The sequence below is a fragment of the Dreissena polymorpha genome, chromosome 9 (genome assembly GCF_020536995.1).
Source record: "Dreissena polymorpha isolate Duluth1 chromosome 9, UMN_Dpol_1.0, whole genome shotgun sequence".
Lineage (NCBI taxonomy): Eukaryota > Metazoa > Mollusca > Bivalvia > Myida > Dreissenidae > Dreissena > Dreissena polymorpha.
In genome coordinates, this window is record NC_068363.1 from 6,029,931 (window position 1) to 6,052,216 (window position 22,286).

Here is a 22,286-nt window from a genome sequence, read left to right on the forward strand (position 1 = left end):
CTCCTCTGTAACTCCTCGTTTGGGACACTTTCTACTAACTGGCATATTAATGCAATCTTCTACTGCACACCGTTCAATCGACTAACGCAACGTCTGTGGTTCATCCATCGGGTGAGCTAGTAGATACATGTCGGTTAAAAGCGGAGTGTAAGTATTTTTCTATTCTTTATATTTTATGTATTGAATTGAGCAGGTTTGAGTGTGTTCTTTGAGAGCCTAAGTAAGAAGGACTTTGTGAACGTAATACCTACCTTCCTTGCTGCTTACTTTTAAAGAAATCCGTTAGAATGTGGTCAAAAATCAAACAAAATTCACCACTCTCTCAGTCAAACTCTAATTACACAGGATTTAGATCAAAGATTAATATGAACAACATTTTATTGAAATCTTTAATCATTTGTCTTCGGTTATTCCAAATTACAGCATCCCACATGAACACACAACATTTTTATCAACGTTTAAATTCGAGTGGGGTTTGAAAAACGGCTCAAGACAACGGCCGTGGTTACTAATTAGATTGTCATGCCAACGGCTACGAAAATAAAATTATGCTCATGCCATCGGCTGAGGCAATGGAAAATGGCATGATGAGATGTCTTTTTGTCCACACCAAACACTAATATAATCGTTATGTTTAAAAGTTTATTTTAATCGTGTACGATGATCCGTCCTTCACCTTACGCTATTTATCCAACTATTGGTTCCGCGCCTCAGAGCTATCGAATACCTGAAACCGAGAACCGTATTTACCTACTGATCGACAAGGAGCTTGACTCAAAATTACCGAATTATGTCTCACGTATGTCTATAAAATCGAGTTCAATCAGCCTTATACATCGTTAAAAACACAATACATGTAATTACCGATATCAATTTGCGAGTGAATTGTGGAGAAATACTCAAAACAAAAACTTTATACAAAAACCGTTATAAAACCGAAAGCCGAAGATTTGAATTTACGATTCGATCTATCGAGGGTCCGCTATATACGCTGTCTCATCATAAAATTAACACCCTTTGTGTGTTCTAAACAAGAGCTGAAATCGTTTATTTAAGAAAAACTTAGTATTTGTTTATATATCTGAAAACTACGTAACGTAGTCTTTCTAATGCTATATAATTTGTCGAAATCGGCCGAGAAATGAAACTATAATTTAAACAAGGATATCAGTTAAACTGATGGATGCTCCCCAATTATGCTTTGTCGATATATGGTTTAATTGTGTGGAAAAAAGTAAGACCTTGAGAAAATCTATTATTGAACCAGTGACCTCAAACTTCATCAAACGGGTAGAGGTCCGTGCAAGGTACCTACATGGCGAATATGTAAGATATCGGTAAAGTATTGAAGGCCCTATGAGAAACTGAAACAAAAGCGTGACGGAAAATCTATTATTAGCCTCGGTGACCTTGATCCCAGTGACCTCCACCTCATCTTAAGGTAGAGGTCTATGCAAGGTACCTACATGCATGGTAAATATGTAAGAGATCGGTAAAATATTGAAGGCGCTATGAGAAACAGTAACAAAAGTGTGACGGAAGGAAGTAAACAAGGAACCTCAAACTGACAAACTCAAATATATATATATATATATATATATATATATATATATATATATATATATATATATATATATATATATATATATATATATATATATATATATATATATATATATATATATATATATTTATATATATATATATAAGCCTCTTTTATAAATACGAAGAGAGAAACAGATCATTTTGTATTATGTATTTATTATGCTTCTTTTATGTTCAGAAAACTTTATAAATGCAGATGCTAATACTCACGCTCACAGCAATCCCCCGATCTCCAAGATTGACATTGACAGGATCCGCTTTGATACACGCCGCCATTATAACAAAAGGCATTGCACGTTTCGCAGAAAGTTTTGTCAATTTTCCAGAAGCACGACTCGCATGTCCTGCACCTTGAACCACCACCACAGCTCTTAGAACAGCTAGGCGACGACGGACAATCGTCATAATTTCCCCATGTACATGCATCTGTCAGTTCAAAAAACGTTTCTCATATATTTCAATCGAAATAATAGCTTCAAAGTCAAGTCTATGTAAAATTATATGCAGAAACATGAAATCAACCCCTTGGTGCAAAAAGGTAACATCTGACATTGAAATTAAGAGGCACATTGCACCTTTATGCACCATTTGGGCGAAATTTTAATTACCTCTAACAAAATAATACTCTGGAAACTTTTATGTATCCACGTTTAAGCTGTCAATTAATAACACGTTTCATCTGTGTTACAGTTTATGTTCCTCAGATAGTGACCCGCAAGAATAGTAAAAAAGCATGGATCGAACCCATTAACACATAATAAGCACATTGACCTTTGAAGCCAGATTGATAACAAGTGTAAAATAGTATTGCAACATACGACATTAACAAGCAGGCATTTGCTTCAAAATGTTAGTATTCATTAACGACATTTGTGAATGCCCATTATACTTAACGACAGGGGAAAGTAAAGCGTTTAACAATCAATAGGGCACATTGCGGTGCCAGAGGAATAGCCGTGTTGAATGTTTCCATCGCGTTCACGTATATTACTGTTTAATAACTATCAATGTAAAGGTGTTGAATCTGTCTTGACTTTTTTTTTCAGTTTATACTTACCTTGCAAGAACAAGTAATGCATTGAATGTCTAACATCTTTTTATTTTAATAATCATCAAAAAAATTAATTCTTTAACGAATACAATTGAAGACTATAAAATGCACTTTAGTTTCTTTTTTTCTATTAAAAATATAAACTCGGTCAAAACCTACATCGCGATTCAAGCAAATTAAAATAAATAAAGCGTAAATTTAGATCATGTTTGTTACATTATAAATAGAACTCAATCCAACTTTGTTTCACTATTATGAAAAAACAAGTTGTATCAAATTAATAATTTATTTTATATCAATTTATTGTTTTCAATTAGAAAAGTCTGCATTGTTTAAAATTTATTGTTTTAAGATTGTAACAATAAAGCATTATAATTATAATCAAAAGTTAACACTCAATTGCACTTCTTACCCAATTGAATATATGGTTTTACTTTCTGAAATAACGACCTGCTAAAGATATAAGCTGAAACTGGACACATTATTTTAGTTTTGAGGTCTATATTTATATATTTGGTTCAAAGGCGTGCATAAAAGAATTGCAGTGTTCGCGAGGGTTAAGGCATCAATGTAGTTGAACACCAGCTCGTACCGCGAAACATATGTATTACACACGGATCACATCATAAACAACACATGGTTGCTCGGCTTTGAAGCACATGGCACTTGGACAGGTCCGTATTTTAGGAATGAACAAACACCGTTAAGAAGTCTTGTTAAATGTGGGTTCTCAATTTGATGACCGTATTGACCATGGTTTTCATGGTTTATTTCAGAATACATTAGGCTTGAAGCCCATGAGTACACATACATTTAACAAAATAATGTAGTCAATTGTGGTCAATGACATACAGGCATATACATAAACATGTATAACGTTTAGCAATATACATTTAGAATTAACAATAACACAATTTTGCAACTCTAAAGACATGCATTGTAGATAAACAACTAATTTAAACATGCATATATATTTATATATTCATAACACTGTTTACCGTTACATACTAATTTAAGGTAGGTATATGATTTTCATATTGTAGAGTCGACCTGTCGCCTGTGAGCAACCATGATATTGTACTCATTCAGTGCATGATTAACTTTGTGGACGTAAAAAATACATATTGTTATACATTTTATGGGGAATGTTCATGTGGGAAATTCCGAAATATTATATGTGTTTAATGTACACCAAACATAATCAGTCAGGCGTGTACATCTGTTTTTTATAATATAAAGTCATAAAGTCGAATGCTAATCAAACTAGTAAATATATTTAGCAATACACACATATATATATATATATATATATATATATATATATATATATATATATATATACAATTTGTTTTTTACCGTTTTATCATTTAAGTTCTAAATGTTATATGTTAATGGCATATTTTTTAGATGAAGCAAATTTCGTTATTGCTGTGTTTTCAATGCCCTATAAAACATTAACAACGATGGTCCTGAATTGTATCTAATTTTTACCTTTAACAAAAGATGGAGTTACTGACGTTTTAACACTTTTAAATTATATGTATAACCGATAAATAGTACATTAACTTTAACGAACGCCTTTAAATACATGCCGATGGTTACCTGTGACCTGTGGATAATAGATCGGATTACTGTATATAATCTTAGGTTAATAAATATCTAAATTTAAGTTAATGAGTACAATTTGAGAATGATTTAAATATGATTTGATAAATATAATATAGACCAATAAATTTAAAAACAACAACCAAACAAATAATTGGTGAAATGTAGTCATAAACTTTGAGAACAATATATACAAGTGTAAAGAGCATTTTTACTTTGATAATTTATAAAAGTCATTAGTTTGACTGAAATGTAAAATGGTATTCATACGTGTATGTATATATAGCCATGTCGCAACACCTTTTTGATAACATGCCAAGTTTAAACAAGGAAAATATATTTTCAATTGTTAAAGTCTAATATTATATAACTTGCCGAATTGTATATCTCTTCGTGTCAAACATGTAAATAACGCACAATTGCATTTTGATATTTTCTATCATTTATCGTTTTTCACTGCAATTTTCAAATTGTGTCATTAAACGGTGTGGCATGTTATACTTAACTAATATAAATTATCATTTTGCACGATCTTCGTAGATGTAAACATGAAATCCGTAATAAACTTATGGAAATTAGTCAACCAAATCAATGCATCCCGATGATCAGTAAATATACATTATGCATGTTTCTACTTTGCAATTTATATGAGAACAGGATAGGCAATAATACAACATTTTAACAATAAATATAAGTTTTATCACAAAACGTTGGCAATTTATATTAAGTAATACTAATTCAAGATCACAAAATGATGAGTTCTTTGTTTTCAGCGTCAGCAGTGAAAAAATATTATATTGTTAGTTTTTCTGACAAAAGCTGTAAAAAGTCAGTTACCGGTGGCAAATATCACATTTAAAATTACGTGTCCGGCTGGTGGTGCAAAGACGTTTTCCTTTTACAGCTTTTTGTAATATAAAACATTTAATTGATTACTCCCAAAATCACGTAACTGATTTAACTATTTATATTCATTTGGACACAGATTGTGTTACTTAATATTAAAATCACGTTAAAAAAGATAAAGACGTATATTTCAAACGTAGCATATATACTTACATGCTAAAATAGGTAACGCAAATACGACGAATCCGATTTTAAAAACCTTTGACTGTTCTGTCCTGTATGTAAACATTTTAACAGATTACTATATTTATTCAAACTACATTGATGTCAGATTTACATTATATGTTCCATCGCAAATGAGCTACATCTGTATTGATTATACAGTCAATAAATAAAAACCAAAAACGTAGCAAGCGATTCAAAACGCAATGTGATATGCACTGAGGTACTCTGAATATGCGTCAACAGCCGTGTGATTTTTAATATTCAATATTCTTCCTCATACCTTAAAACTAACTTGAGGTAGAGTACTGTCATAAACTTCCGCGATGTTAAATTAATTAAATTGGCATTCATCGGAGTGTATTTGAGTCTATACGTTTACATTTGTCTCATTTCGATGTATCTTTGAAAATGGTCGTTTTTCATCGGAAATAATCAGTTTACTCAAGATAATAGGTATACAAGTAAATAGAGAATATTGTGTGAGTGTTGGATAAAGATCAAGTTTATCATGCGATGCTAAGAAGCATGGTAGCGCGAGGCTTTCCGAGCCGAGCATGATAAACTTGACATTTCCCAAGCAGAAAAAAGATGTGAATAAATCGGTCTAACAAATCGTAAACAAATCAGTGATTTGTTCACGATTTGGTACCGATTGAAATCACATGCAAATGAGCTAATGAATCGCCAATCAATCGTAAACAAATCGTGCTAATAAATCTGGATAAAATCAACTAAATAATGAATCGGTATTCAATCGGGTCTATTGAATTGGTACCAAATCGATTACAAATCGTAAATAAATCGGTATCAACATGTAAACAAATCAGTAACAAATCGGTCTAACGAATCGGTACCAAATCAGTGTAATGAATCGGTGTCAAATCGGACTAATGGATCGGTACCAAATCAGTCTAATGAATCGGTATCAAATCGGACTTATGAATCGGTACCAAATTGAATTTTAACAGTGCATATAAATGTACATCTTTTAATATTAAAATCATTCCGTAAATAATATAATCTACTGATTAATGCACATACGACAGAAAAAAATCATTACTATGCCATCGTTAAAAATGTTAAATGTTGGTAGTGACTGTCCCAGATTTTTCAAAATAGGCCCCTGCCCAATGTTTATTAGTTCTTTTAATTTAGAACTATTATGAACCTACATATTGACACAAATTAAAAAAAAATAAGTCTACCTTTACCCACTGTTACATTCTTTGGTCGTGCTACTTATTTAAGAATGGCCTCAAATATATTTTGTAACAAATAACTATAGAGCTGCGTTTGGAAAAAGCGTATATCTCCCTAATGTTCTTACCTGTACGTAATGTTCCGCCCGGAATTGAGACGGAATTTTATTTACATTTCAGCCTGGAAAATTGTTGATTCCGCCCGGAATATAGTTGTTTCAAGAAAGATTTTTTCCAGGCGGAAACGAGGCGGATATGGGACGGAAATGAGTCGGAAACGGGGCGGAATTTGAGGCGGAATATGTTTATGAGGCGGAAAAGATTTCCGGAAATTTCCGGGCGGAATTTGTTTCCGGGCGGAAATGACAGGAGAATATGTGAATGATTCCGAGGGGGGTATTATGCACTTCTCCGGTATATACATAGCTCATTAAGCTGCTGATTGATTGACGGACATTAAGTGGTCACAAAAGCTTAAAAAATGTTTTAAAAATCACAAAAACAAGATGTCCCCTTCAATCTTTTTTTCAGATACAGTCAGTCATAAAGCAAACATTTTTTGCAGATGACACAACATACTTCATTGATGGAACAATTAATTCATTCACTGCTTTTATAAACGCAATACAAGACTTAAGTGAAATATCTGGCTTAAAACTAAATACCCCAAACTCAACAGTTATGCGTTTTGGTTCACTAAAACATTCACTAATTAAATTTAAGGAATACAAAAACTTTATCTGGACCTCTGATGGAGCTTATAAACACTTGGTTTCACAAATGTCAAAAATCTTGATTATATGGCAAAAAACATTCAATAAGATATAGACACCTTTGACTGCTTTAAATGTCTTTTTTATAATGTGAAATTAGTTCAAAGATTATAAACTGGCTTGAGCATTCATTTTAAATGTTATAGGTAAACCACCTGCCAAAACAGATATAACTGTAAGACAACATAACCATTATAAACACAGCATAATATAAGAAAACAATACAAAGTAAATATTCTAAGAAACAAACCTGTTTAGTCGTTCGGAGCATTTAAAATAGTACCATCATTACTCACTGAATCACTCTGTTCAGCCTTTTTTACACACTGAATGTGGACTTTCACATTTTACTTAATTATTTCAGAAGGTTCATCAAAGTTAGATTAATTCATCATATTATTAAAACTTCCAATTAAAAAAGTCCAATCATTGCTTTGAAAGTGCATTTCAAATGTTCAAGCCAGTCAATAGGTCTTGCAAACACCGCGCTGTAATTTTCAAATTTCTGACTCACACTCAGAACAAGAGTCTGTCTTATCAGGCTGTGGCATTATATTACCACATATTACACATGCATTCTTTGTTTACAATTAACTGTGGGAATACAGAGAGCCACCAAATGGACATCTTAAAACAAAACACTACTGATAAAAGAGGGATAAATGTACTGCATTTCACAACAATTTTCAACTTGCATACAGCCCTTAATCAAATTTGCTCTACGACCCTTAATTCAAAGATATTTTTAATACATAGCAGATTTACATGTACTTTAAATGTTGCAAGGTGAATAATCATAACACAGTGATTTAATTATAAGGTCTTATAAAAATAAACCTGAGCCAAAAAATATATATAAATTTCATCCAGAACAGTATTTATCTTAGTTAATTATTTTTCTCCAAATTTTAAAGAGTGAAAAATTGCAGCTGAATTTGTGGATTAGTCCTTCTTTTTTTTCAGAGTCATTCCAGCCTTAAATTTGTGTCATTTCAAGCTCATTTCAGCCTTTTTTGCATGGGTTAACTATTGTTTGAATTGAATATTAATGTTGTTTACCTTGTGTATAGCAAATGTTTCCTACAATAACCAATTAGAAACTGAAATCAGAACCCTGTTTTTTAATTATCTTAAAGTCCCATTTTGAAATTCTTTATCAATAGTTTTTAACATTCTGCCCCAGAGAAATGTATAAGTATGAAATTCCGCCCGAGTTAATTTGCCTAAGTCAAGATATCCGCCCCAGAAAAATGTATAAGTATGAACTTCCGCCAGAGTCTTATTTCCGCCCGGGATTGCTAATGAGTTCCGCTTGGAAAAAATGGTCTTTTTGGGGCGGAAATCAATTTCCGCCTCTATTCGGCCCGGAAACAATAGTTTCCGTCCCAATTTCGCCGCATTTCCGTCCCATTTCCGCCCCAAAATTTCGTACGGGAATGAAAAAGGTCACACCAGCATTTTGTCAATTTATGAATTATTTAAGAAAAAATAAATATGTCATCCAATATTTGTGCATATAATTTAAATCATGAGTGCGTAGCATGCATTTACAAGTAAGTGATTTCATTTGCACATCAAAGCTATTGCCCATATTTTATTCCGCGATAAAATACAGGGAGACATATATCATTTCGATTCTAACCAAGATGATACAGCACTCTTGTTCATCTTTCAGAAGATCAAGACATATTTGAATTGAGTATCATTTGAGTACAATGAATCGTTAATGAATGGTATATAATCAAAATATATGTTTCTAATGAATTGTATTGAACTCAGTGTTATAATGTCAAGTATAATGAATCGGCAATAAATGGTACTGATGAGAATTTCTTTTTCATATCAATCGTAAACAAATCGTGTTTATATAATGAATCGGTAATAAATCGTGTGCGGGACTTTCGTAATGGTGCACGATTTGTTAAAAATTGATTGTGTATCAATCGTATTGAAATCATACTAATAAATCGGAAAAGTACGATTTGTTCACGATTTGTCGCAATTTTCATACGATTTATTGTTGATTTTCTGGTTCGGCATTATCCCAAACTCACATAATATTTTATTTATCCTATTATTTCTCCCATTTATTCATTAATTATGTTCAAATATCGCATTTTTAGACAATTTTGCTCTACCGCAGTTGACAAACGCAGATTCTCCAATTTTTGGAAAAACCTATAGATCATCTAAAAATAGCACGCGACAGGTTTATTCAACAAGGTGGGATAGAGGCTAGTCTATTCCATGGGGTGTTATACTGTCAATGCATGTCTGATAATGGGATAAAATGTTATACTGATCGCTGGCTGTTTACAATTTGGATATCCATACTGGAACATTAAATACAAGAAAAAAAAGCAAAGTTTATAATTACCACTGTACTGCTTAACGTGCGGTAGTACATTTCAACTATATACAATCATTCTCATAACAATTGTAACTCCTGCTTGGTGATGCATTATAAAGCAAAACTGATTAAAGGCATATGAAGGTGTATTAACGCAAACGATATTTGCATGTTTATTATGTATGCTTTCGTTTATGGAAAGCTAATACCTGTAAAAAATATTCCCTAATACTTTTAATAAATGTGCGATACTCACGACACTAGTGCACAATAATGAGACTTATTCGATTGCGAGTCATGTTTCGGCATTCTAGTTTTCATTTTATGCATAGCTAGGTATATTTTATCTAAATCATATAGGCGCGCGATTGGTTTGCGATTAATTCATGTGTGTGTATGTGTGTGGTTCGGCTATCCTTCAAATCGGGTTAAACCCCGAACACTGTGCATAGACCGTGCTAAGGCGTTCACCCCAGTGTTAATCTTTTTGTGTTTATAGTTAGCGTTTTGTTATTTGGAATGGATACTTGTTCAATGCATTTTCAATCGCAATTAACTCTTTTGAACTATAGAATCAATATTGCTTAACTGATACATTAATATCATTCTGCTACATACATTTAAAAATGAACAAATGACCATGGTTATCTATTTCTGTTTCTCTTAATTTTCTTGTATATTAAACATTTATTAACATTTGGTTTAAATAAATCTATTTAGGTAGGAAATAAAAAAAGGTGTATATGATTTTAAGGAATTTTCCTATGTGAAATTCTCAAATTGTATTCATATAAATGTTAAAAATCCCCTAAAATAATCAGTCAGTCATATCGATATGATTTTTTATGATATGCAGTAAAAAAATAATCATACTAGTAAATATATTGATTGATTTTGATTGTTTTCAAACCGTTGTCCCATGTACTTGCTAAATATTTATTGAATTGGCATATGTTTAAAATTTATTTTTCTTTAAACAAAAGAAGGCTTTATTAAACGTCCATGTATTCTTTTAAAATTGTATGTATTACAAAAACACACACACACATTAACTGCCTCGGACGTACTTATATACATATACTATCGATAATTGTGATATGTCGAAATTATATCGGATTGTTCTGGTTAATTTTAGTTTGATTAAATGTTTAGTTAATGTTAAACTGTGAAACTGATTTGAGAAATAAACAATAGATCAATGAATTAAAGATAATATCCATTGGACCAATGAATGTTGCTTAGTAACCTGCAAATTATGGAACCATATATCAAAGAAAAAGTACATGAAACATTTGATTCACTATAAAATGTCATTCGTTTTACGGGCATTAAACATCGCATGCATAACATGCAAATATATAGCCATGTTGCAACAACTGTTTGAGGAAGTGCCAATTTTGAACAAAGACCATCAAGTTTCCATGCTGACATTCTATTATAATATGGCTTGACGAAACTAATATCTCGTCAATCATGTCAAACATGCTTGTTCACTGCAGTTTGAAAGAACGCCTTATGTTCAATTGTGTCATTAAACCGTATAACGAATTATAGTTTTGCTACAATCCACTATGCATATGCACAAACTTCGTAGATGCATGACATTTGATGATTATTAAACTAACTAAAAATTACTCAACCTAGTCAACGCCACCGGATGATAAGTAAATTTACATCAAGCACAGTTTTTACACGACATTTGTATGAGGTAACGAAATCAACAATAATATAAAATTTACAGAATAAATATAAAGTTGTGGCATACTGTATGCCGTTCACCATTTAGATTTAGAAATACAAATACAATGTCACATACTGCTGTGTCTTACGTTTCCAGATTACCAGTGTGCACGTGTCCAAAAGCCAGCATAGTCTGATATAAAATTGATGGCTGCGTCGGCAATTTGAAAATCACGTTTAAAAAACATGGGCGCCTGATTGTGCAGAAAAGTTTCCTTTAGATAGTTTTTTTTTATATAAATGTTGCATACATTACTCTCGAAACTACTTAAATAATTAGATGTGTTTATTATTTAGGCATACACCATGTTACTAGTTACTGTTCATAAATAAACAATAATGCACATTTAAGATGTTATATGTACTTACATGCTAGGACAGGTAACGTTAAAATTACAAGTCCGATTGCGCAGAATTTTGATGATTCTTTCCAATGAAGAAACATTTTAACAGCTACATATATTTTAATTCAAAATACAATTCAGGTACGATTTAAATTATTTGTTCCACCTGAAATCAGCTACATCTGTTTCGATTATGAAATCCATTGATCAAATCCACAACGAAACAAGCGGGTAAAACCGTAATTTGATATCCAATACAGTATTTTGAATATGCGTCGACAACTGTGTGTTTGTAAATTATCGATTTTTCACGGCTCTCCTCTTTAGTTAACTTAAATATCAATTAATTTACGTAAACAGCATTTTCCCACTACAGTATGTTGGTATGTTATTATCGTTGTAAATAATAATGAAATGCAAATTATATTGACAACAACATATACACTATTAATGCAATGGTCCTCAGTAAAACCACACAAATCGACAGCAGACTTTTCGTCATTTGACAGATTTTCTAAACGTCCATTAAAAGAAAAATATTATTAGTAACACATATTTCTTTCTTTTGGCAAACACAGTGTGCATCAATCATGCACATTACAATATGTATTAGAAAATGATTGAAACGAAATAATACATACTTATATAGTTTCTCTCTTGAATTTTATTATTTCGTCGTAACGATTGTTAATTTGTGTCTCAAATTTGTGTATTTATTGTTTTACATCTTCATCGTTTGATTCAGTTATTTAATAACGACAAGGGTAGTCAATGAGGCACGAGCAACACGTGTACGGTATAAATAGCGTTAGCATGTAAACCAATGGATTGTTTATTGGCTATGGTGATTTAAAAGTCAAAAGAAACGGCAAAAATGAGCATAGATACTTACAAGTGAGCTTTCGGAATGCCTGATGCTCGCAATTCTGGTCGCAGGAATTATTATAACTGTACTAAAATGCCTTTTTATATCATTGAATTATCACGCGTCAAATGTTCTTACGCATTTGTCGAGTTTACATCGAAAGGCTGTATGGCTGAGCAAACATTTTGGTGGTAACAAGGTAGAAATCTGTCTTTTGTGCGCTTTATAACTTCAAAATAATCGCGTTTGTCGAAATGGACGCATACGTCTAGAAATCCTACTTTCGGTTTTAAAAGCGGTACCGTTTGACTAATAATAGATTACTTGCTAACCTGGCTATAGTTTTAATTTTACCTATTCCAATTAGAATATATCTGATGGTAACAAGGTAGAAATCCGTCATTTTGCGTTTTAAAACTTAAAAATAATCGCGTTTGTCGAAATGGACGTATACGTATAGAAATCCTAAAAGCGGTACCGTTTGAAAAATAATAAATTACTTGCTAACTAGGCTATAGATTTAATTACAATTTTGCACACTTTCAAATTGCATCTATATGTATTGATTAACATGTATTTCATTTCAAGGTCAGAGGCAAAAAGTGTAGCTTTAAATTGAATATAAAAGATGCATGATTTGATTACTGCGAACGCAGGTAAAAAACAATTGATCCAATCATGTGGAACTAACCGAATACAGTTGTAATACAAATGATCGATGCCACACCGTTAAAGATTTAAGCGAAATAATAATTAATAATTATAATAAATGTTTTTATGATATCACTTTTTCGCATAAATAAGTATTTAGTATGTGAGAAATTTAGTTTTTGTTTTATCCAAACTATATACAATACAATTATTTTTAAGTATGTACACTATTTTATATTTCATAATTAATGCAGGTGTTTGAGAATATTTCCTAAAAAAATATGTAAATTTGTTAATTCAAGCAATCTTAACGAATTATTTAATAGAGTCTCCCTACCCCCGCCACCCTCATCCTCTGAAAAGAAAATCGCACCATAATTTTCACTAAGTGATACGGCTGTTTAAAAATGCGAAAAGAGAAACGACACTCAATAGTCAATTCATTTTTATTGTCAGATAATAGAGCGAACATGAGAACATCAAATATTACACTTTCGTTTGTTGTTGATCATTGTCGAGTATCGTAGTCTATTGTAGAGATTCTTTTCGTGCGTCGCGCTGATTGTCATGTGTCGACCTCAAACAGCGACTGCTGACCTATCGCTTTAAATTTCACATGAAATAAAGAATTCGTTTTTTGCGACATAGCGCATCATCGCACATAACAGTAACCGTTTTAACTCTTTCATAACAGGTAGTTCCCATGCGTTTGCCTGTCGTTATATTTTAAAATTGTCAATACATTTTTCTGTCTAATGCGTTGAATTTGACAAAATTTAATGTACCCAATTCGTCGGACTGCTTTCAATGGATAAGTGTATGTGTGAGGAGGCCTTTATCCTTATGTGAAACCTTTTTGGACGTATGACATTTATCGCAAAATTAGTCAACAAAATCAATGTTGCAAGCTTATCGCATATTACATTAAGTATTTTGTTTCACACGTGGGAGAGCAAAATAGGAAAATATATTACATTTAACAAACAATACAATTTTTTGCATGTAACGTTCACCATTAACATTAGAAATACATATTTAAATTCACAAGATGGTTCAGGTCTAATTTTTCATTTTACCGAAGCAACAGTGTTTAAAAGCAATTCATTCGGCCTCCGTGGTTGGCGTCGTTGTCACCAACAACGTTGCCGTCGTTTTTAACAAATTACTTAAACAGCTTTTTTCTTTGAAACCGCTTGGTGGATGTCTCCTTAATGTAGCATTAAATATTTGGTATTGTCTCCAGGTATTTTAAATCATTTAAATATACGGTAACATACGAACAATCTTTGATTGCACATGTCTGTCTTGTTTAGTGAATTTGTTTTGTGTCTTACTCTTTGGCAATTAGTTTCTTGCAATAAATAAAGGGCGGCGTTTTATAAGGATTTTTCTCCTGCTGGTTCAGCTGACGTTAAACTTTATTTGAATGCATTGGATATCGAAATGTAAAAGAAACAAGAGCTAGAAGCCCTGAATTATTCTCGGTAAAAGTCACTGGATTCGATAATAGTGTTCATATTTCTTGGGCGACCCGTTACCGATAATCATCTGATACATGTGCTTCTTAAAACAACCTTGTCGCCAGCAGAAACCTTTTTCCTTATTTATTACCTTTATTGAACAACACCTCTTTTAAGAATACGCATTAATGATTTAAAGATATAAGTAAATGTTCTACAGTATATTGCAATAAAATTGAACTTATTTCATTTAAAGTTAAAGAAATTGCTTCAAGTAAATGTATGGCCTCTGCTAGTATTTTTTTCATTTCGTTTTGCCTTAATACGAAATTTAAAAGCGCATGATACTAAAAACACATGATACAAATAGAACGCGAAAATAATCACATCATAGCTTGTCAAAGGACCAACACGATAGAACATTGTATCTGATCCTATATCTGAAAACATGTAAGTACAGTAATACTGTGAGATTTTGCATATTTTGTTGTATAACAACCTGACATATTTCCAACTGCATATATATGCCAATACATTAATGCAATGACTCTATTTGTATTTAATGTGTTTATAGAGAAAATTTATGCTTAGGTTTTCTGTCAAAGTTGTCAGTAGTATTTTAGGTTTGTTTATTGGTCATACTTTGTGTTGTTTTCGTTCCATATATTGAGATCCTGTTGTTAACGTTTGAATCGTTATTCTTGCTTTTACTTTTAACTACAAGCAAATAGTTCATACTTTTTGATAATGTGTCCCCTTAAACTATTATCTTTAAAACTGCAGAGGTACCTAGGGCAAGAAGAAAATATTTAAATATTTAAAAGATACACATTTTGACATATTCAATATTCAAGAAACATCTGTTGTTTGCGATCAGTATAATCTATTAACTCGGAATGGGGGGAGCGGAATGTTTTTTTGCGGTGTTGCAGCAATTTTTCTTACAAACGAACACTTGAGTATAAATTACATAACGTTGATAAAGATGACCATATTCCAGAGAAACAAGAGTAACTTTTGACATTATCTTTCGGCAAAACGCTGATATCCCTGACTTTTTAAATCATATTTTTCAGAAATCTGACATGATTTGAAGTGATGCTTTCTTGATATGTGGGGACTTCAAATTAGTTTTAGACTCAACTCTTGATTACGATAATTTTAAAAATGTTAATAATAAAATTGCAAGACAAACGGTTTTAAAGCATATTGATATATGCAATCTTTCCGACCCTTTTAGAGTTAACAATGCTGATTTGAAACGATGCACATGGTGACGAATAAGTCCAGTATAGCTATGCTTTCTTTTTTTCTTTTTATCGACGCTTTTCTTACCAGCATTCTTAGGTGTAAGCATTTTACTTTGCTTCCAATCTATCATTCATCAGTTATCATGTCTTTACAATTCACTAATGTTACTCATGGCAAATGTCTTTGAAAGCATAATAATAGTATGTCAGGTGATAACGACTACTTAAAAACTATTAATAAAGAAATCAACGAAATTACGCAACCGTACATGGTCCCCGTACATAATTTACAATGTATGTCTTATATCAATGACCAAGAAAATACATGCTTCACGATTGACGATCATCTTTTTATCGATACTTTACTCATTGAAATAAGGGGAAAAGCTATATCTTACAGTTCATATAAGACGAAATTGACTAATAATCGTGAACAGCAACTTGACATCGACAGACTAAAAAACAAAACACTCTCATATACCATAATGTTCAATATACAAATATTTTGAAGGCTGAAATTAAGAACATTTAAGATGACAAATTAAACAGTCCGTTATAAGGTTTAAATGGATGAATGGGTTTAAAATGGTGAAAAACCCTCGAAACTGTTTTGTAACCTTGAACAATACAATTACACGACAACAACTATGATCAGCTTAATCAATAAAATTGGAAATGTATTAGAAAACCAGTCTGACATTTTAAAAGCAATCGATTTATTACATAAAAACTATATCAACATCAAAATGTAAACGTTGAAGATGCAGATACAAAGACTTATGTTGATTAAAGTGTAATACCTAAACTTTCAAATACAGGGTTAAATAGTAAAAAACGGCCCATCACATTAAAATAGGCTTCTTTAGTTTACAAAAAACATGGCAAAGAATAAAAGCCCAATTTCATCGGGTTTTACAATTGATTTTATAAGGTATTTTGGACCAAATTGGACACACTTGTTTATCGAGCTGTAAATCACGCATTTATAAGTGAAAATGTATTTGTCACTTAAACACAAGGTATTATTACCTACATTCCAAAATGTGATAAACCTTAAACTTTTTTACAAAACTGGCGACGAATAACATAACTAAATACTTAATATAAAATTAGTTTTGTTGAACATGTTGAAACTTTATATAGATAAAGTAATAAACAATGAACAAACTGGGTAGGTTCATAGTAGAGAACACCAGCCTCATTTACGATATACTTAATTACACAGACGAACACGATATCACGGATCTGCTGTTGCATATAGATTATGAAAAGGCATTTGATTCTTTGTCATGGGCATGTGTTATTTGGACTATATCATGGTTTAATTTTGGTCCTGTCATAAAATAAAATCGTTTAATGTATTGAATACAGACGGTGTATTGGTGGTTAATCTCCGAATTGTTTCCCAAACAGCGTAGCTGCAGGCAAAGAGATCCGCTCAGCTGTTATATCTTCATACTTTGCACTGAAATATTGTCCATTAAATTATGGTCAAATACTAAGATTAAGGGATTTAAAATTAATGACATTGAATACAAATTGTCAAGATTTGCCGGAGAAACTTCTATACCCACTCCTGTATGGCTCTGTAGCATATATCAACGGAAGTTCAGATTTATTGTCACAATTTACATACTACTTAAGATTAAACGTACATTTCGACCAAACAAAAGTAGTTTGGATAGGTAAAAAAAGGTTTAGCCCCGCAAGCATTAAAACAAGATGGAAACTAAATTGAAAGCAACAAATATTTGACATGCTTGGCTTTTCATTTCACGTTGATATTTAAAAAAAAATCATAGAACGATATTTCAAAATAGTAAAAAATAAAGGCCTTAATGAAAACTGGTCTATAAACCGTTTAACACCGATAGGATTAATTGAAGTAATTAAAACTTAGGCATTACCTGTGCTAAATCATCTTTTTGTTTCATTGCCTAATCCACCACCTAATTTGTTAGCAGAGATCAAACTATTGTTTAAATTTTTTGTGAAACGGTAAACCAAAAATTAGCAAAAATATTGTAATAAAAGAATTTACAGAAGGTAGTTTAAAGATGATTGATATGTTTATAATCCATGAAGTGCTCAGGGATCCGTAAAAATGTCACTGGAAATGGAAAATGACAACATTTTATTAATACTTTGATTGATTTTCAAAAATTATACAACTGCGAAAGTCACTATCGTGAAAACTTAATTAACAAGTTACACACTAAATTTTGGGAAGATACATTGAAATCATGTTTTGAACTTTGTAGTAAAGAACCATTTAAACATCGGCTTTTACTTCATAATCCAATCTTCCATAACTGAGACATAACAATAGGTAGCAAAAGTGTATTTATAAATCATGGTTTAAAAAGGGCATGCATTTTGCTGGGGATTCAATGCACAGCAATGAATTGTTAACCTTTCACAGTTACGCAGATTTTTGCAGAGTATTTAACTTCCATCCAAATTACTTATTTTTCATAGGCATGATTAACGCAGAGACAAGATAAATGAAGCTCAGAAGCTCATTTGACACAGGCTTTGTGAAGGCGTTTATCCCCAACTAGCCTATGGACTGTCCTGGTCAACACAATAGGTTCAAATCTGTGTATGAAATAATTAAAAAAAAATGATACGGTATGTACAAAACTGGTAGTAATGTGCATAATATATTGAGAACAAAGATGAGGTGCCAAGTTTGAACGAAGAAAATATATTTCCCATTATGAAATTCTATTGTTAAATGGCTTTACGAACCTAATATATCGTGCATCAAATGACACATCCCCTTTTCACACAAGTTTGAAAGAACGCCGTACTGGCAATGTGCCATTACACGGTATTACGAATTATAGGTTTTCTACGACCCATTATACATATGGACAAACTTTGCAGATGTATGATTATTGGGATGATAATTATGGGATTATAAAACTTACTCAAAATTACTCAACCAAATCAATTCAATCCGCGTATGAATTAATTTACATTACGCACCGTTTTCATATTGCATTTTGTAAGAAAACAGAATACGTATTGATATATATTTTACGGACAAACAGATATTAGTAGCATCTACGTTTCGCCATTTACATTTAGAAATCAAAAATATAATGCCACATAATTTTTTGCGTCATTCGTTTTTATTTAAATCATTTAGGCGCGCGTTTGGTTTGAGATTAATTAATGGGTGTATGAGTTTCGGCTATTTTTTTAAGCGGGTTAAACTCCGAACACTTTGCATAGACTGTGCTAAGGAGGTCATCCCAGTGTTAATCTTTTAATGTTTATAGTTGGCGTTTTGTTATATGGAATGGATGCTTTTTCAATGCATTTTCAATCGTTATTAACTTTGAACTATAGAATCTATATTGCTTGACTGATACGTTTAATATCATTCTGCTACATACAATTAAAAAGTAATACTGAACAAACGACCATGGTTACCTATTTGTGTTGCTCTTCATTTTCTCGTATATTAAACATTTATGAACATTTGGTTTAATAAATCTATGTCGGCAGGAAACTATTTAAAAAAAGTTGTACATGATTTAAGGAATTATCTTATGTGGATATTGAATGCAATATACAGCCATGTCATTTAAATAGTACAATTAACGATTACTTAGTATCGGCGTATCGGTATTTCAATATCAATTTTAAAAGTTATGTAGCTTAATTAACAACGTGTGTATAAGTGTTACATGAAAAATCTCGATCAACAATTTAGTTTTTCCTATTTTTCTGTACATTGAATCCCATATACTAAAATCCTCTTAAAGATGTGTTACTTATTGAATACATAACTACAACTAAGTGATTTCAAACGACAAAGCATTTATTTCCATTTATTATTGTGAAATTCCATAATTGTATACATATAAATGTTTAATATCCCCCAAAATAATCAATCATTCATATCGATATGATTTTTTATGATATGCAGTAAGATGTTTATCATACTAATATATAGAGCGATATTGATTGTTTTCAAACCATTGTCTGATGTATTTTCTAAATATTTATTGAATTTGCATATGTTTGAGATTACCCTAATTTCGAAAAAATAATGTTGTTCAAGGTCCAATAATTAAATAAATAACACTGATGAACCTAGATAATGATTTTATTTTTCTATCAACAAAAGTCGGTTTAATTAAACTTCCATTTATTCTGTTAAAATTTTATGTATAACAAAAACACACACACACAAACTGCCTCGAACGTCCTTATATACATATATCGATACTAGTGATTTGTCGATAATAGATCAATCTTAATCTTAGTTTGATTAAATTTTAAGTTCATGTTGAACTGTGAAACTGATTTGAGAAATAAACAATGGATCAAAGAAAAGAAGATAATTGCCCTTGAAATAATAAGTGTTGCTTAGTAATATGCACATTTTGAAACCATATATCTAAGAAAAAGTACATGAATCATTTGATTCACTTTAAAATGTCATTCGTTTTACGGACGATTGAACATCGCATGCATACCATGCAATATATAGCCATGTCGCAACAACTGTTTGACGAAGTGCCAATTTTGAACACAGAAAATCAAGTTTCCATGATTGAATTATATAATTATATGGCTTGACAAACCTTATATCTCGTCAATCATGTCAAACATGCTTGTTCACTGAAGTTTGAAAAAAAACGCCTTATGTTCAATTGTGTCATTGAACGGTATAACTCATTATAGGTTTGCTACAATCCACTATGCATATGCACAAACTTCGTAGATGCATGACATTTGATGATTATTAAACTAACTCAAAACTACTCAACCTAGTCAACGCAACCGGATGATCAGTAAATTTACACCAAGCACAGTTTTCACACGACATTGTTATGAGGTAAGATAACATAAAATATATAAAATATACAGAACAAATACCATTTTGTAGCATTTACTGTTGACAATTTAGATTTAGAAATACAAATGCAATGTCACATTCAGCTGCGTCTTACGTTACACGATAACCAGTGCACAAGTGTCGAATCGTCAGCATATTCTGGTCAATAACTGATGAGTTCGTCGGCGATTTTAAAATCACGTTTAAAAAACATGGGCGTCTGATTGTGCAGAAACGTTTTGTTTAGATATATATATAAATGTTGCATACATTACTCTCAAAACCACTTAAATGATTTAAATAAGTTGAATATTTTGGCATACATAATGCTACTAATTACTGTTCACAAATTATGCAAATTTAAAATGTTATATGCACTTACATGCTAGGACAGGTAACGTAAAAATGACAAGCCCGATTGTGCAGAACTGTGATGATATTCTCCAATGTTTTAACATTTTAACAGCTACTTATTTGTATTCAAAATACAATTTAGGTACGTTTTAAATTATTTGTTCCACCTGAAATCAGCTATACCCGTTTCGATTATAAATCCATTACTCAAATCCAAAACGAAACAAGCGGGTAAAACCGTAATTTGATATTCAATACAGCATTTTGAATATGCGTCGACAACTGTGTGTTCGTAAATAATCGATTTTTCACGCCTCTCCTCTTTTATAGTTAACTTAAATATCAATTAATTTATGCAAACAGCATTTTCCCACTACAGTATGTTGGTATGCTATTATCGTTGTAAATAATTATTAAATGAAATGCAAATTGTATTGACAACAACATATACATTATTTATGCAATGGTCCTCAGTAAAACCACACAAGTCAACGTGAAATGTAAAGCCAAGCATTTCAAATGTCTGTTGGTTCCAGTTTAGTGCCCATCTTGTTTTAATGCTTTCGGAGCCAAACTTATTTTTACATATCGAAACAACTTTTGTTTTGTCAAAATTAACGTTAAATCCTAAGTAGTATGTAAATTGTGAAAATAAATCTAAAGTTTCATTGAGAGATGCTGTCGAGCCATCCAGGATTATAGAAGTGCCGTCGTGAAATTTTCAAAATTTGTATTCTTTGTCATTAATTTGTATTTCCTTAATCTTAGTATTTGACCTTTGTTTAATGGGCAATATTTCAGCGCATAGTATAAAAATATTAAAGCTGAGTGGATCTCCTTGTCTGCAGCCACGTAGTAATATAAAAAAAGTGGATAAAAACCGCCGATACAATGTCTTTTAACAATACATTACACGATTTTATTATGTCAGGGTCAAAATTAAATTATGATAGAGTCCAATTAACAAATGCCCATGACAAAGAATCAAATGTTTTTTCTAAATCTATAAGCAACAGCAGACCCGGGATATCGTTTTTTCTGTGTAATTATGTATATCGTAAATGAGTCTAGTGTTCTCTCCTATGAACCTACCCTTGGTTAATCCAGTTTGGT

At 31.7% G+C, this 22,286-nt stretch overlaps 1 long non-coding RNA gene across 1 annotated transcript; it reads right to left on the minus strand.

Moving 5' to 3' along the window:
* Positions 1 to 375: 375 nt before the first annotated feature.
* On the minus strand, positions 376 to 11,930 carry LOC127843618 (uncharacterized). The gene is made up of 3 exons (XR_008032241.1): positions 11,764 to 11,930; positions 1,816 to 2,031; positions 376 to 727 (listed from the first exon to the last, which is right to left on the minus strand). It is a non-coding gene; the product is annotated as an uncharacterized LOC127843618 (long non-coding RNA).
* Between the last annotated feature and the right edge of the window lie 10,356 nt (positions 11,931 to 22,286).